Consider the following 13494-nt stretch of genomic DNA (forward strand, 5'->3'; position numbering starts at 1 on the left):
TCTGAAAAAAGTGTAAAATCCACAAAGGCAGGACAGGCCATGGAGAACTGGGAGCCTTGTTATGCTGATGGGCGGGATGTAAATTGCCAACAGACACTCAGGAGAAGTGTATGGTGTTTCCTGAAACATCTAAAAAAAAAGCAACAGAGCCTAGGGCACTTCCACTTATGGTCCTATAGCTTAGGGAAATTAAAATCAAAAAGACACAGCCACCCCAAAGTTTGGGACGCCTCCGTTTACAAGAACCTCGTTTACCGTACAAGTTCAATATCACAGAAAGTGAAAAATGGATAAAGAACTTGTGGTACTTACGTACAATGCAGTATCACTCAGCAATGAAATCTATGTCATCAGGCCCGTAGCAGCATAATGAGTGGATTCAGGTACGCTGATTCTAACTGAAATAAGTCACACAGAAAAGAAACATCATAAGATATCACTAATACACGGAATGTAAACTTGGCTACACAGGAACTGCATTCCAAAACAGAACAAGGTCTCAAATTTAGAAAACCAACTTATGCTTGCTTAAGGGGAAAGGTGAGTTGGGGTGCTGCATAAAACCAGAGATTGAAATGAGCACAGATAAAGTTCCTTAAGCCAAATATGGAATAGACAAGAGCTACTCCTTGCTCAACAAAATGGACTCAAAACCCCATATTAAACGCCTAAGAATGTACCTGACTAGTAAGTATCTTAAAACCTATGGATTGCTATGTCTCCAAAAGAGAATCAAGCGTGTGTACAGGGGCATAAACGCAGCAGTGATAGGATTGGAGAGGTTCAGTGAGCAAATGAAGACCCTTTGAAGTCATATTGCATGGTACCCATTCCACGGGTTTCAAATACCCAGGTTTAAGGTATTCTTCCTTCAGCTAAAACATGCATGTGGAACCTAGAGTATGATCAACCATGTGATCGGGAGACGTGTTCAAATATGTCTCAGTTTTCGTACCCTGGTACTCGGGTGCAACATTCCAGACGCTTTACTAACACTCTCCCGACTTGGAGAGTCAGTCCCTTTAACCTCCTGTTTGGCCCAGTTTGCAATTTCTGCAGAAGATGAACAGGAATAGCGAGAACCAATGAGAGACTAGCTGGAGGTTTCTGGACGGGCAAATTTAACTCTCATTTCCCACCAGGAAGAGGAATTAACCAAAGGCTCAGCGTGCCGTGCCGGAACCAGATTAGGGCCTGAAGCCATCCTGCGGTGTTGCGGCCAGCTCACAAGAAAGCGAATTGAAGAAAGGAGCTCAGGGGCACTGTAATTCACAAACCTGCAGAGTTATAAATGACAGCTATCGTCCAAAAATAGACTGAAGTAAGGCTGCCAAGAGGACTTGAAAGCGGGGCAGAATTGCAGGAAACCGATTTCAGGAGGTAGACTGGAATTGCATTGAAAGCATAGGAAAAGAGGCAGAACGTCCACAATGATGCACTTGGCCAAAAAGGGCGTATGCGTTTTTTCCTGAATATATTCAGGAAAAAACGCATACGCCCTTTTTGGCCAACCAAGCAAGCTTGCAAAGGAAATCTGCACTACAATGAAGTCTCACTTCCCCCCGGTCAAAAGGGCCATCTGAAAAAAGTGTAAAATCCAGAAAGGCAGGACAGGCCATGGAGAACTGGGAGCCTTGTTATGCTGATGGGCGGGATGTAAATTGCCAACAACCACTCGGGAGAAGTGTATGGTGTTTCCTGAAACATCTAAAAAGCAAAGCAACAGAACCTAGGGCACTTCCACTTATGGTCCTATAGCTTAGGGAAATTAAAATCAAAAAGACACAGCCACCCCAAAGTTTGGAACGGCTCTGTTTACAAGAACCTCGTTTACAGTACAAGTTCAACATCGCAGAAAGTGAAAAATGGATAAAGAAGTTGTGGTATTTACTTACAAAGCAATATCACTCAGCAATGAAATCTGTGTCATCAGGCCCTTAGCAGCACAATGAGTGGATTCAGGTATGATGATTCTAACTGAAATAAGTCACACAGAAAAAGAAACATCATAAGATATCAGTAATACACGGAATGTAAACTTGGCTACACAGGAACTGAATTACAGAACAGAACAGGGTCTCAAATTTAGAAAACCAACTTATGCTTGCTTAAGGGGAAAGGTGAGTTGGGGTGCTGCATAAAACCAGAGATTGAAATGAGCACAGATAAAGTTCCTTAAGCCAAATATGGAATAGACAAGAGCTACTCCTTGCTCAACGAAATGGACTCAACACCGCATATTAAACGCCTAAGAATGTACCTGACTAGTAAGTATCTTAAAACCTATGGATTGCTATGTCTCCGAAAGAGAATCAAGCATGTGTACAGGGGCATAAACGCAGCAGTGATAGGATTGGAGAGGTTCGGTGAGCAAATGAAGACCCTTTGAAGTCATATTGCATGGTACCCATTCCACGGGTTTCAACTACCCAGGTTTAAGGTATTCTTCCTTCAGCTAAAACATGCATGTGGAACCTAGAGTATGATCAACCATGTGATCGGGAGACGTGTTCAAATATGTCTCAGTTTTCCTCCCCTGGTACTCGGGTGCAACATTCCAGACGCTTTACTAACACTCTCCCCACTTGGAGAGTCAGTCCCTTTAACCTCCTGTTTGGCCCAGTTTGCAATTTCTGTGGAAGATGAACAGGAATAGCGAGAACCAATGAGAGACTAGCTGGAGGTGTCTGGATGGGCAAATTTAACTCTCATTTCCCACCAGGAAGAGGAAATAACCAAAGGCTCAGCGTGCCGTGCCGGAACCAGATTAGGGCCTGAAGACATCCTGCGGTGTTGCGGCCATGTCACAAGAAAGCGAGTTAAAGAAAGGAGCTCAGGAGCACTGTAATTCACAAACCTGCAGAGTTATAAACGACAGCTATCGTCCAAAAATATACTGAAGTAAGGCTGCCAAGAGGACTTGAAAGCGGGGCAGAATTGCAGGAAACCGATTTCAGGAGGTAGACTGGAATTGCATTGAAAGCATAGGAAAAGAGACAGAACGTCCACAATGATGCACTTGGCCAAAAAGGGCGTATGCGTTTTTTCCTGAATATATTCAGGAAAAAACGCATACGCCCTTTTTGGCCAACCAAGCAAGCTTGCAAAGGAAATCTGCACTACAATGAAGTCTCACTTCCCCCCGGTCAAAAGGGCCATCTGAAAAAAGTGTAAAATCCAGAAAGGCAGGACAGGCCATGGAGAACTGGGAGCCTTGTTATGCTGATGGGCGGGATGTAAATTACCAACAACCACTCGGGAGAAGTGTATGGTGTTTCCTGAAACATCTAAAAAACAAAGCAACAGAACCTAGGGAACTTCCACTTATGGTCCTATAGCTTAGGGAAATTAAAATCAAAGAGACACAGCCACCCCAAAGTTTGGAACGGCTCTGTTTACAAGAACCTCGTTTACAGTACAAGTTCAACATCGCAGAAAGTGAAAAATGGATAAAGAACTTGTGGTACTTACGTACAATGCAGTATCACTCAGCAATGAAATCTATGTCATCAGGCCCGTAGCAGCATAATGACTGGATTCAGGTACGATGATTCTAACTGAAATAAGTCACACAGAAAGAGAAACATCATAAGATATCACTAATACACGGAATGTAAACTTGGCTACACAGGAACTGAATTACAGAACAGAACAGGGTCTCAAATTTAGAAAACCAACTTATGCTTGCTTAAGGGGAAAGGTGAGTTGGGGTGCTGCATAAAACCAGAGATTGAAATGAGCACAGATAAAGTTCCTTAAGCCAAATATGGAATAGACAAGAGCTACTCCTTGCTCAACGAAATGGACTCAACACCCCATATTAAACGCCTAAGAATGTACCTGACTAGTAAGTATCTTAAAACCTATGGATTGCTATGTCTCCGAAAGAGAATCAAGCATGTGTACAGGGGCATAAACGCAGCAGTGATAGGATTGGAGAGGTTCGGTGAGCAAATGAAGACCCTTTGAAGTCATATTGCATGATACCCATTCCACGGGTTTCAACTACCCAGGTTTAAGGTATTCTTCCTTCAGCTAAAACATGCATGTGGAACCTAGAGTATGATCAACCATGTGATCGGGAGACGTGTTCAAATATGTCTCAGTTTTCCTCCCCTGGTACTCGGGTGCAACATTCCAGACGCTTTACTAACACTCTCCCCACTTGGAGAGTCAGCGCCTTTAACCTCCTGTTTGGCCCAGTTTGCAATTTCTGCAGAAGATGAACAGGAATAGCGAGAACTAATGAGAGACTAGCTGGAGGTGTCTGGACGGGCAAATTTAACTCTCATTTCCCACCAGGAAGAGGAAATAACCAGAGGCTCAGCGTGCCGTGCCGGAACCAGATTAGGGCCTGAAGCCATCCTGCGGTGTTGCGGCCAGCTCACAAGAAAGCGAGTTGAAGAAAGGAGCTCAGGGGCACTGTAATTCACAAACCTGCAGAGTTATAAATGACAGCTATCGTCCAAAAATAGACTGAAGTAAGGCTGCCAAGAGGACTTGAAAGCGGGGCAGAATTGCAGGAAACCGATTTCAGGAGGTAGACTGGAATTGCATTGAAAGCATAGGAAAAGAGGCAGAACGTCCACAATGATGCACTTGGCCAAAAAGGGCGTATGCGTTTTTTCCTGAATATATTCAGGAAAAAACGCATACGCCCTTTTTGGCCAACCAAGCAAGCTTGCAAAGGAAATCTGCACTACAATGAAGTCTCACTTCTCCCCGGTCAAAAGGGCCATCTGAAAAAAGTGTAAAATCCAGAAAGGCAGGACAGGCCATGGAGAACTGGGAGCCTTGTTATGCTGATGGGCGGGATGTAAATTGCCAACAGACACTCAGGAGAAGTGTATGGTGTTTCCTGAAACATCTAAAAAAAAAGCAACAGAGCCTAGGGCACTTCCACTTATGGTCCTATAGCTTAGGGAAATTAAAATCAAAAAGACACAGCCACCCCAAAGTTTGGGACGCCTCCGTTTACAAGAACCTCGTTTACCGTACAAGTTCAATATCACAGAAAGTGAAAAATGGATAAAGAACTTGTGGTACTTACGTACAATGCAGTATCACTCAGCAATGAAATCTATGTCATCAGGCCCGTAGCAGCATAATGAGTGGATTCAGGTACGATGATTCTAACTGAAATAAGTCACACAGAAAAGAAACATCATAAGATATCACTAATACACGGAATGTAAACTTGGCTACACAGGAACTGCATTCCAAAACAGAACAAGGTCTCAAATTTAGAAAACCAACTTATGCTTGCTTAAGGGGAAAGGTGAGTTGGGGTGCTGCATAAAACCAGAGATTGAAATGAGCACAGGTAAAGTTCCTTAAGCCAAATATGGAATAGACAAGAGCTACTCCTTGCTCAACGAAATGGACTCAAAACCCCATATTAAACGCCTAAGAATGTACCTGACTAGTAAGTATCTTAAAACCTATGGATTGCTATGTCTCCAAAAGAGAATCAAGCGTGTGTACAGGGGCATAAACGCAGCAGTGATAGGATTGGAGAGGTTCAGTGAGCAAATGAAGACCCTTTGAAGTCATATTGCATGGTACCCATTCCACGGGTTTCAAATACCCAGGTTTAAGGTATTCTTCCTTCAGCTAAAACATGCATGTGGAACCTAGAGTATGATCAACCATGTGATCGGGAGACGTGTTCAAATATGTCTCAGTTTTCGTACCCTGGTACTCGGGTGCAACATTCCAGACGCTTTACTAACACTCTCCCGACTTGGAGAGTCAGTCCCTTTAACCTCCTGTTTGGCCCAGTTTGCAATTTCTGCGGAAGATGAACAGGAATAGCGAGAACCAATGAGAGACTAGCTGGAGGTGTCTGGACGGGCAAATTTAACTCTCATTTCCCACCAGGAAGAGGAATTAACCAAAGGCTCAGCGTGCCGTGCCGGAACCAGATTAGGGCCTGAAGCCATCCTGCGGTGTTGCGGCCAGGTCACAAGAAAGAGAGTTGAAGAAAGGAGCTCAGGGGCACTGTAATTCACAAACCTGCAGAGTTATAAATGACAGCTATCGTCCAAAAATAGACTGAAGTAAGGCTGCCAAGAGGACTTGAAAGCGGGGCAGAATTGCAGGAAACCGATTTCAGGAGGTAGACTGGAATTGCATTGAAAGCATAGGAAAAGAGGCAGAACGTCCACAATGATGCACTTGGCCAAAAAGGGCGTATGCGTTTTTTCCTGAATATATTCAGGAAAAAACGCATACGCCCTTTTTGGCCAACCAAGCAAGCTTGCAAAGGAAATCTGCACTACAATGAAGTCTCACTTCCCACCGGTCAAAAGGGCCATCTGAAAAAAGTGTAAAATCCAGAAAGGCAGGACAGGCCATGGAGAACTGGGAGCCTTGTTATGCTGATGGGCGGGATGTAAATTGCCAACAGACACTCGGGAGAAGTGTATGGTGTTTCCTGAAACATCTAAAAAACAAAGCAACAGAACCTAGGGCACTTCCACTTATGGTCCTATAGCTTAGGGAAATTAAAATCAAAAAGACACAGCCACCCCAAAGTTTGGAACGGCTCTGTTTACAAGAACCTCGTTTACAGTACAAGTTCAACATCGCAGAAAGTGAAAAATGGATAAAGAAGTTGTGGTATTTACTTACAAAGCAATATCACTCAGCAATGAAATCTGTGTCATCAGGCCCTTAGCAGCACAATGAGTGGATTCAGGTATGATGATTCTAACTGAAATAAGTCACACAGAAAAAGAAACATCATAAGATATCAGTAATACACGGAATGTAAACTTGGCTACACAGGAACTGAATTACAGAACAGAACAGGGTCTCAAATTTAGAAAACCAACTTATGCTTGCTTAAGGGGAAAGGTGAGTTGGGGTGCTGCATAAAACCAGAGATTGAAATGAGCACAGATAAAGTTCCTTAAGCCAAATATGGAATAGACAAGAGCTACTCCTTGCTCAACGAAATGGACTCAACACCGCATATTAAACGCCTAAGAATGTACCTGACTAGTAAGTATCTTAAAACCTATGGATTGCTATGTCTCCGAAAGAGAATCAAGCATGTGTACAGGGGCATAAACGCAGCAGTGATAGGATTGGAGAGGTTCGGTGAGCAAATGAAGACCCTTTGAAGTCATATTGCATGGTACCCATTCCACGGGTTTCAAATACCCAGGTTTAAGGTATTCTTCCTTCAGCTAAAACATGCATGTGGAACCTAGAGTATGATCAACCATGTGATCGGGAGACGTGTTCAAATATGTCTCAGTTTTCCTCCCCTGGTACTCGGGTGCAACATTCCAGACGCTTTACTAACACTCTCCCGACTTGGAGAGTCAGTCCCTTTAACCTCCTGTTTGGCCCAGTTTGCAATTTCTGTGGAAGATGAACAGGAATAGCGAGAACCAATGAGAGACTAGCTGGAGGTGTCTGGATGGGCAAATTTAACTCTCATTTCCCACCAGGAAGAGGAAATAACCAAAGGCTCAGCATGCCGTGCCGGAACCAGATTAGGGCCTGAAGACATCCTGCGGTGTTGCGGCCATGTCACAAGAAAGCGAGTTAAAGAAAGGAGCTCAGGAGCACTGTAATTCACAAACCTGCAGAGTTATAAACGACAGCTATCGTCCAAAAATATACTGAAGTAAGGCTGCCAAGAGGACTTGAAAGCGGGGCAGAATTGCAGGAAACCGATTTCAGGAGGTAGACTGGAATTGCATTGAAAGCATAGGAAAAGAGGCAGAACGTCCACAATGATGCACTTGGCCAAAAAGGGCGTATGCGTTTTTTCCTGAATATATTCAGGAAAAAACGCATACGCCCTTTTTGGCCAACCAAGCAAGCTTGCAAAGGAAATCTGCACTACAATGAAGTCTCACTTCCCACCGGTCAAAAGGGCCATCTGAAAAAAGTGTAAAATCCAGAAAGGCAGGACAGGCCATGGAGAACTGGGAGCCTTGTTATGCTGATGGGCGGGATGTAAATTACCAACAACCACTCGGGAGAAGTGTATGGTGTTTCCTGAAACATCTAAAAAACAAAGCAACAGAACCTAGGGCACTTCCACTTATGGTCCTATAGCTTAGGGAAATTAAAATCAAAGAGACACAGCCACCCCAAAGTTTGGAACGGCTCTGTTTACAAGAACCTCGTTTACAGTACAAGTTCAACATCGCAGAAAGTGAAAAATGGATAAAGAACTTGTGGTACTTACGTACAATGCAGTATCACTCAGCAATGAAATCTATGTCATCAGGCCCGTAGCAGCATAATGAGTGGATTCAGGTACGATGATTCTAACTGAAATAAGTCACACAGAAAAAGAAACATCATAAGATATCACTAATACACGGAATGTAAACTTGGCTACACAGGAACTGAATTACACAACACAACAGGGTCTCAAATTTAGAAAACCAACTTATGCTTGCTTAAGGGTAAAGGTGAGTTGGGGTGCTGCATAAAACCAGAGATTGAAATGAGCACAGATAAAGTTCCTTAAGCCAAATATGGAATAGACAAGAGCTACTCCTTGCTCAACGAAATGGACTCAACACCCCATATTAAACGCCTAAGAATGTACCTGACTAGTAAGTATCTTAAAACCTATGGATTGCTATGTCTCCGAAAGAGAATCAAGCATGTGTACAGGGGCATAAACGCAGCAGTGATAGGATTGGAGAGGTTCGGTGAGCAAATGAAGACCCTTTGAAGTCATATTGCATGGTACCCATTCCACGGGTTTCAACTACCCAGGTTTAAGGTATTCTTCCTTCAGCTAAAACATGCATGTGGAACCTAGAGTATGATCAACCATGTGATCGGGAGACGTGTTCAAATATGTCTCAGTTTTCCTCCCCTGGTACTCGGGTGCAACATTCCAGACGCTTTACTAACACTCTCCCCACTTGGAGAGTCAGCGCCTTTAACCTCCTGTTTGGCCCAGTTTGCAATTTCTGCAGAAGATGAACACGAATAGCGAGAACCAATGAGAGACTAGCTGGAGGTGTCTGGACGGGCAAATTTAACTCTCATTTCCCACCAGGAAGAGGAAATAACCAGAGGCTCAGCGTGCCATGCCGGAACCAGATTAGGGCCTGAAACCATCCTGCGGTGTTGCGGCCAGGTCACAAGAAAGCAAGTTGAAGAAAGGAGCTAAGGGACACTGTAATTCACAAACCTGCAGAGTTATAAATGACAGCTATCGTCCAAAAATAGACTGAAGTAAGGCTGCCAAGAGGACTTGAAAGCGGGGCAGAATTGCAGGAAACCGATTTCAGGAGGTAGACTGGAATTGCATTGAAAGCATAGGAAAAGAGGCAGAACGTCCACAATGATGCACTTGGCCAAAAAGGGCGTATGCGTTTTTTCCTGAATATATTCAGGAAAAAACGCATACGCCCTTTTTGGCCAACCAAGCAAGCTTGCAAAGGAAATCTGCACTACAATGAAGTCTCACTTCTCCCCGGTCAAAAGGGCCATCTGAAAAAAGTGTAAAATCCAGAAAGGCAGGACAGGCCATGGAGAACTGGGAGCCTTGTTATGCTGATGGGCGGGATGTAAATTGCCAACAGACACTCAGGAGAAGTGTATGGTGTTTCCTGAAACATCTAAAAAAAAAGCAACAGAGCCTAGGGCACTTCCACTTATGGTCCTATAGCTTAGGGAAATTAAAATCAAAAAGACACAGCCACCCCAAAGTTTGGGACGCCTCCGTTTACAAGAACCTCATTTACCGTACAAGTTCAATATCACAGAAAGTGAAAAATGGATAAAGAACTTGTGGTATTTACGTACAATGCAGTATCACTCAGCAATGAAATCTATGTCATCAGGCCCGTAGCAGCATAATGAGTGGATTCAGGTACGATGATTCTAACTGAAATAAGTCACACAGAAAAGAAACATCATAAGATATCACTAATACACGGAATGTAAACTTGGCTACACAGGAACTGCATTCCAAAACAGAACAAGGTCTCAAATTTAGAAAACCAACTTATGCTTGCTTAAGGGGAAAGGTGAGTTGGGGTGCTGCATAAAACCAGAGATTGAAATGAGCACAGATAAAGTTCCTTAAGCCAAATATGGAATAGACAAGAGCTACTCCTTGCTCAACGAAATGGACTCAAAACCCCATATTAAACGCCTAAGAATGTACCTGACTAGTAAGTATCTTAAAACCTATGGATTGCTATGTCTCCAAAAGAGAATCAAGCGTGTGTACAGGGGCATAAACGCAGCAGTGATAGGATTGGAGAGGTTCAGTGAGCAAATAAAGACCCTTTGAAGTCATATTGCATGGTACCCATTCCACGGGTTTCAAATACCCAGGTTTAAGGTATTCTTCCTTCAGCTAAAACATGCATGTGGAACCTAGAGTATGATCAACCATGTGATCGGGAGACGTGTTCAAATATGTCTCAGTTTTCGTACCCTGGTACTCGGGTGCAACATTCCAGACGCTTTACTAACACTCTCCCGACTTGGAGAGTCAGTCCCTTTAACCTCCTGTTTGGCCCAGTTTGCAATTTCTGCGGAAGATGAACAGGAATAGCGAGAACCAATGAGAGACTAGCTGGAGGTGTCTGGACGGGCAAATTTAACTCTCATTTCCCACCAGGAAGAGGAATTAACCAAAGGCTCAGCGTGCCGTGCCGGAACCAGATTAGGGCCTGAAGCCATCCTGCGGTGTTGCGGCCAGCTCACAAGAAAGCGAATTGAAGAAAGGAGCTCAGGGGCACTGTAATTCACAAACCTGCAGAGTTATAAATGACAGCTATCGTCCAAAAATAGACTGAAGTAAGGCTGCCAAGAGGACTTGAAAGCGGGGCAGAATTGCAGGAAACCGATTTCAGGAGGTAGACTGGAATTGCATTGAAAGCATAGGAAAAGAGGCAGAACGTCCACAATGATGCACTTGGCCAAAAAGGGCGTATGCGTTTTTTCCTGAATATATTCAGGAAAAAACGCATACGCCCTTTTTGGCCAACCAAGCAAGCTTGCAAAGGAAATCTGCACTACAATGAAGTCTCACTTCCCCCCGGTCAAAAGGGCCATCTGAAAAAAGTGTAAAATCCAGAAAGGCAGGACAGGCCATGGAGAACTGGGAGCCTTGTTATGCTGATGGGCGGGATGTAAATTGCCAACAACCACTCGGGAGAAGTGTATGGTGTTTCCTGAAACATCTAAAAAACAAAGCAACAGAACCTAGGGCACTTCCACTTATGGTCCTATAGCTTAGGGAAATTAAAATCAAAAAGACACAGCCACCCCAAAGTTTGGAACGGCTCTGTTTACAAGAACCTCGTTTACAGTACAAGTTCAATATCACAGAAAGTGAAAAATGGATAAAGAACTTGTGGTACTTACGTACAATGCAGTATCACTCAGCAATGAAATCTATGTCATCAGGCCCGTAGCAGCATAATGAGTGGATTCAGGTACGATGATTCTAACTGAAATAAGTCACACAGAAAAGAAACATCATAAGATATCACTAATACACGGAATGTAAACTTGGCTACACAGGAACTGCATTCCAAAACAGAACAAGGTCTCAAATTTAGAAAACCAACTTATGCTTGCTTAAGGGGAAAGGTGAGTTGGGGTGCTGCATAAAACCAGAGATTGAAATGAGCACAGATAAAGTTCCTTAAGCCAAATATGGAATAGACAAGAGCTACTCCTTGCTCAACGAAATGGACTCAAAACCCCATATTAAACGCCTAAGAATGTACCTGACTAGTAAGTATCTTAAAACCTATGGATTGCTATGTCTCCAAAAGAGAATCAAGCGTGTGTACAGGGGCATAAACGCAGCAGTGATAGGATTGGAGAGGTTCAGTGAGCAAATGAAGACCCTTTGAAGTCATATTGCATGGTACCCATTCCACGGGTTTCAAATACCCAGGTTTAAGGTATTCTTCCTTCAGCTAAAACATGCATGTGGAACCTAGAGTATGATCAACCATGTGATCAGGAGACGTGTTCAAATATGTCTCAGTTTTCGTACCCTGGTACTCGGGTGCAACATTCCAGACGCTTTACTAACACTCTCCCGACTTGGAGAGTCAGTCCCTTTAACCTCCTGTTTGGCCCAGTTTGCAATTTCTGCGGAAGATGAACAGGAATAGCGAGAACCAATGAGAGACTAGCTGGAGGTGTCTGGACGGGCAAATTTAACTCTCATTTCCCACCAGGAAGAGGAATTAACCAAAGGCTCAGCGTGCCGTGCCTGAACCAGATTAGGGCCTGAAGCCATCCTGCGGTGTTGCGGCCAGCTCACAAGAAAGCGAGTTGAAGAAAGGAGCTCAGGGGCACTGTAATTCACAAACCTGCAGAGTTATAAATGACAGCTATCGTCCAAAAATAGACTGAAGTAAGGCTGCCAAGAGGACTTGAAAGCGGGGCAGAATTGCAGGAAACCGATTTCAGGAGGTAGACTGGAATTGCATTGAAAGCATAGGAAAAGAGGCAGAACGTCCACAATGATGCACTTGGCCAAAAAGGGCGTATGCGTTTTTTCCTGAATATATTCAGGAAAAAACGCATACGCCCTTTTTGGCCAACCAAGCAAGCTTGCAAAGGAAATCTGCACTACAATGACGTCTCACTTCCCCCCGGTCAAAAGGGCCATCTGAAAAAAGTGTAAAATCCAGAAAGGCAGGACAGGCCATGGAGAACTGGGAGCCTTGTTATGCTGATGGGCGGGATGTAAATTGCCAACAACCACTCGGGAGAAGTGTATGGTGTTTCCTGAAACATCTAAAAAACAAAGCAACAGAACCTAGGGCACTTCCACTTATGGTCCTATAGCTTAGGGAAATTAAAATCAAAAAGACACAGCCACCCCAAAGTTTGGAACGGCTCTGTTTACAAGAACCTCGTTTACAGTACAAGTTCAACATCGCAGAAAGTGAAAAATGGATAAAGAAGTTGTGGTATTTACTTACAAAGCAATATCACTCAGCAATGAAATCTGTGTCATCAGGCCCTTAGCAGCACAATGAGTGGATTCAGGTATGATGATTCTAACTGAAATAAGTCACACAGAAAAAGAAACATCATAAGATATCAGTAATACACGGAATGTAAACTTGGCTACACAGGAACTGAATTACAGAACAGAACAGGGTCTCAAATTTAGAAAACCAACTTATGCTTGCTTAAGGGGAAAGGTGAGTTGGGGTGCTGCATAAAACCAGAGATTGAAATGAGCACAGATAAAGTTCCTTAAGCAAAATATGGAATAGACAAGAGCTACTCCTTGCTCAACGAAATGGACTCAACACCCCATATTAAACGCCTAAGAATGTACCTGACTAGTAAGTATCTTAAAACCTATGGATTGCTATGTCTCCGAAAGAGAATCAAGCATGTGTACAGGGGCATAAACGCAGCAGTGATAGGATTGGAGAGGTTCGGTGAGCAAATGAAGACCCTTTGAAGTCATATTGCATGGTACCCATTCCACGGGTTTCAACTACCCAGGTTTAA

The 13494-nt window shown here is 43.6% G+C and overlaps 1 long non-coding RNA gene across 4 annotated transcripts in view; it reads right to left on the reverse strand.

The window, feature by feature from the left end:
• Positions 1 to 309: 309 nt before the first annotated feature.
• LOC307181358 overlaps positions 310 to 13494 on the reverse strand; it is an 863843-nt gene continuing 850658 nt past the window's right edge. For all 4 annotated transcript variants that reach the window (XR_013826540.1, XR_013826541.1, XR_013826542.1 and 1 more), the window contains one exon: positions 310 to 394. This is a non-coding gene — a long non-coding RNA (uncharacterized lncRNA). The remainder of the gene's footprint in view (positions 395 to 13494) is intronic.

The sequence above is a fragment of the Stenella coeruleoalba genome (genome assembly GCF_951394435.1).
Source record: "Stenella coeruleoalba genome assembly, contig: scaffold_126, whole genome shotgun sequence".
NCBI classification, from domain to species: Eukaryota; Metazoa; Chordata; class Mammalia; order Artiodactyla; family Delphinidae; genus Stenella; species Stenella coeruleoalba.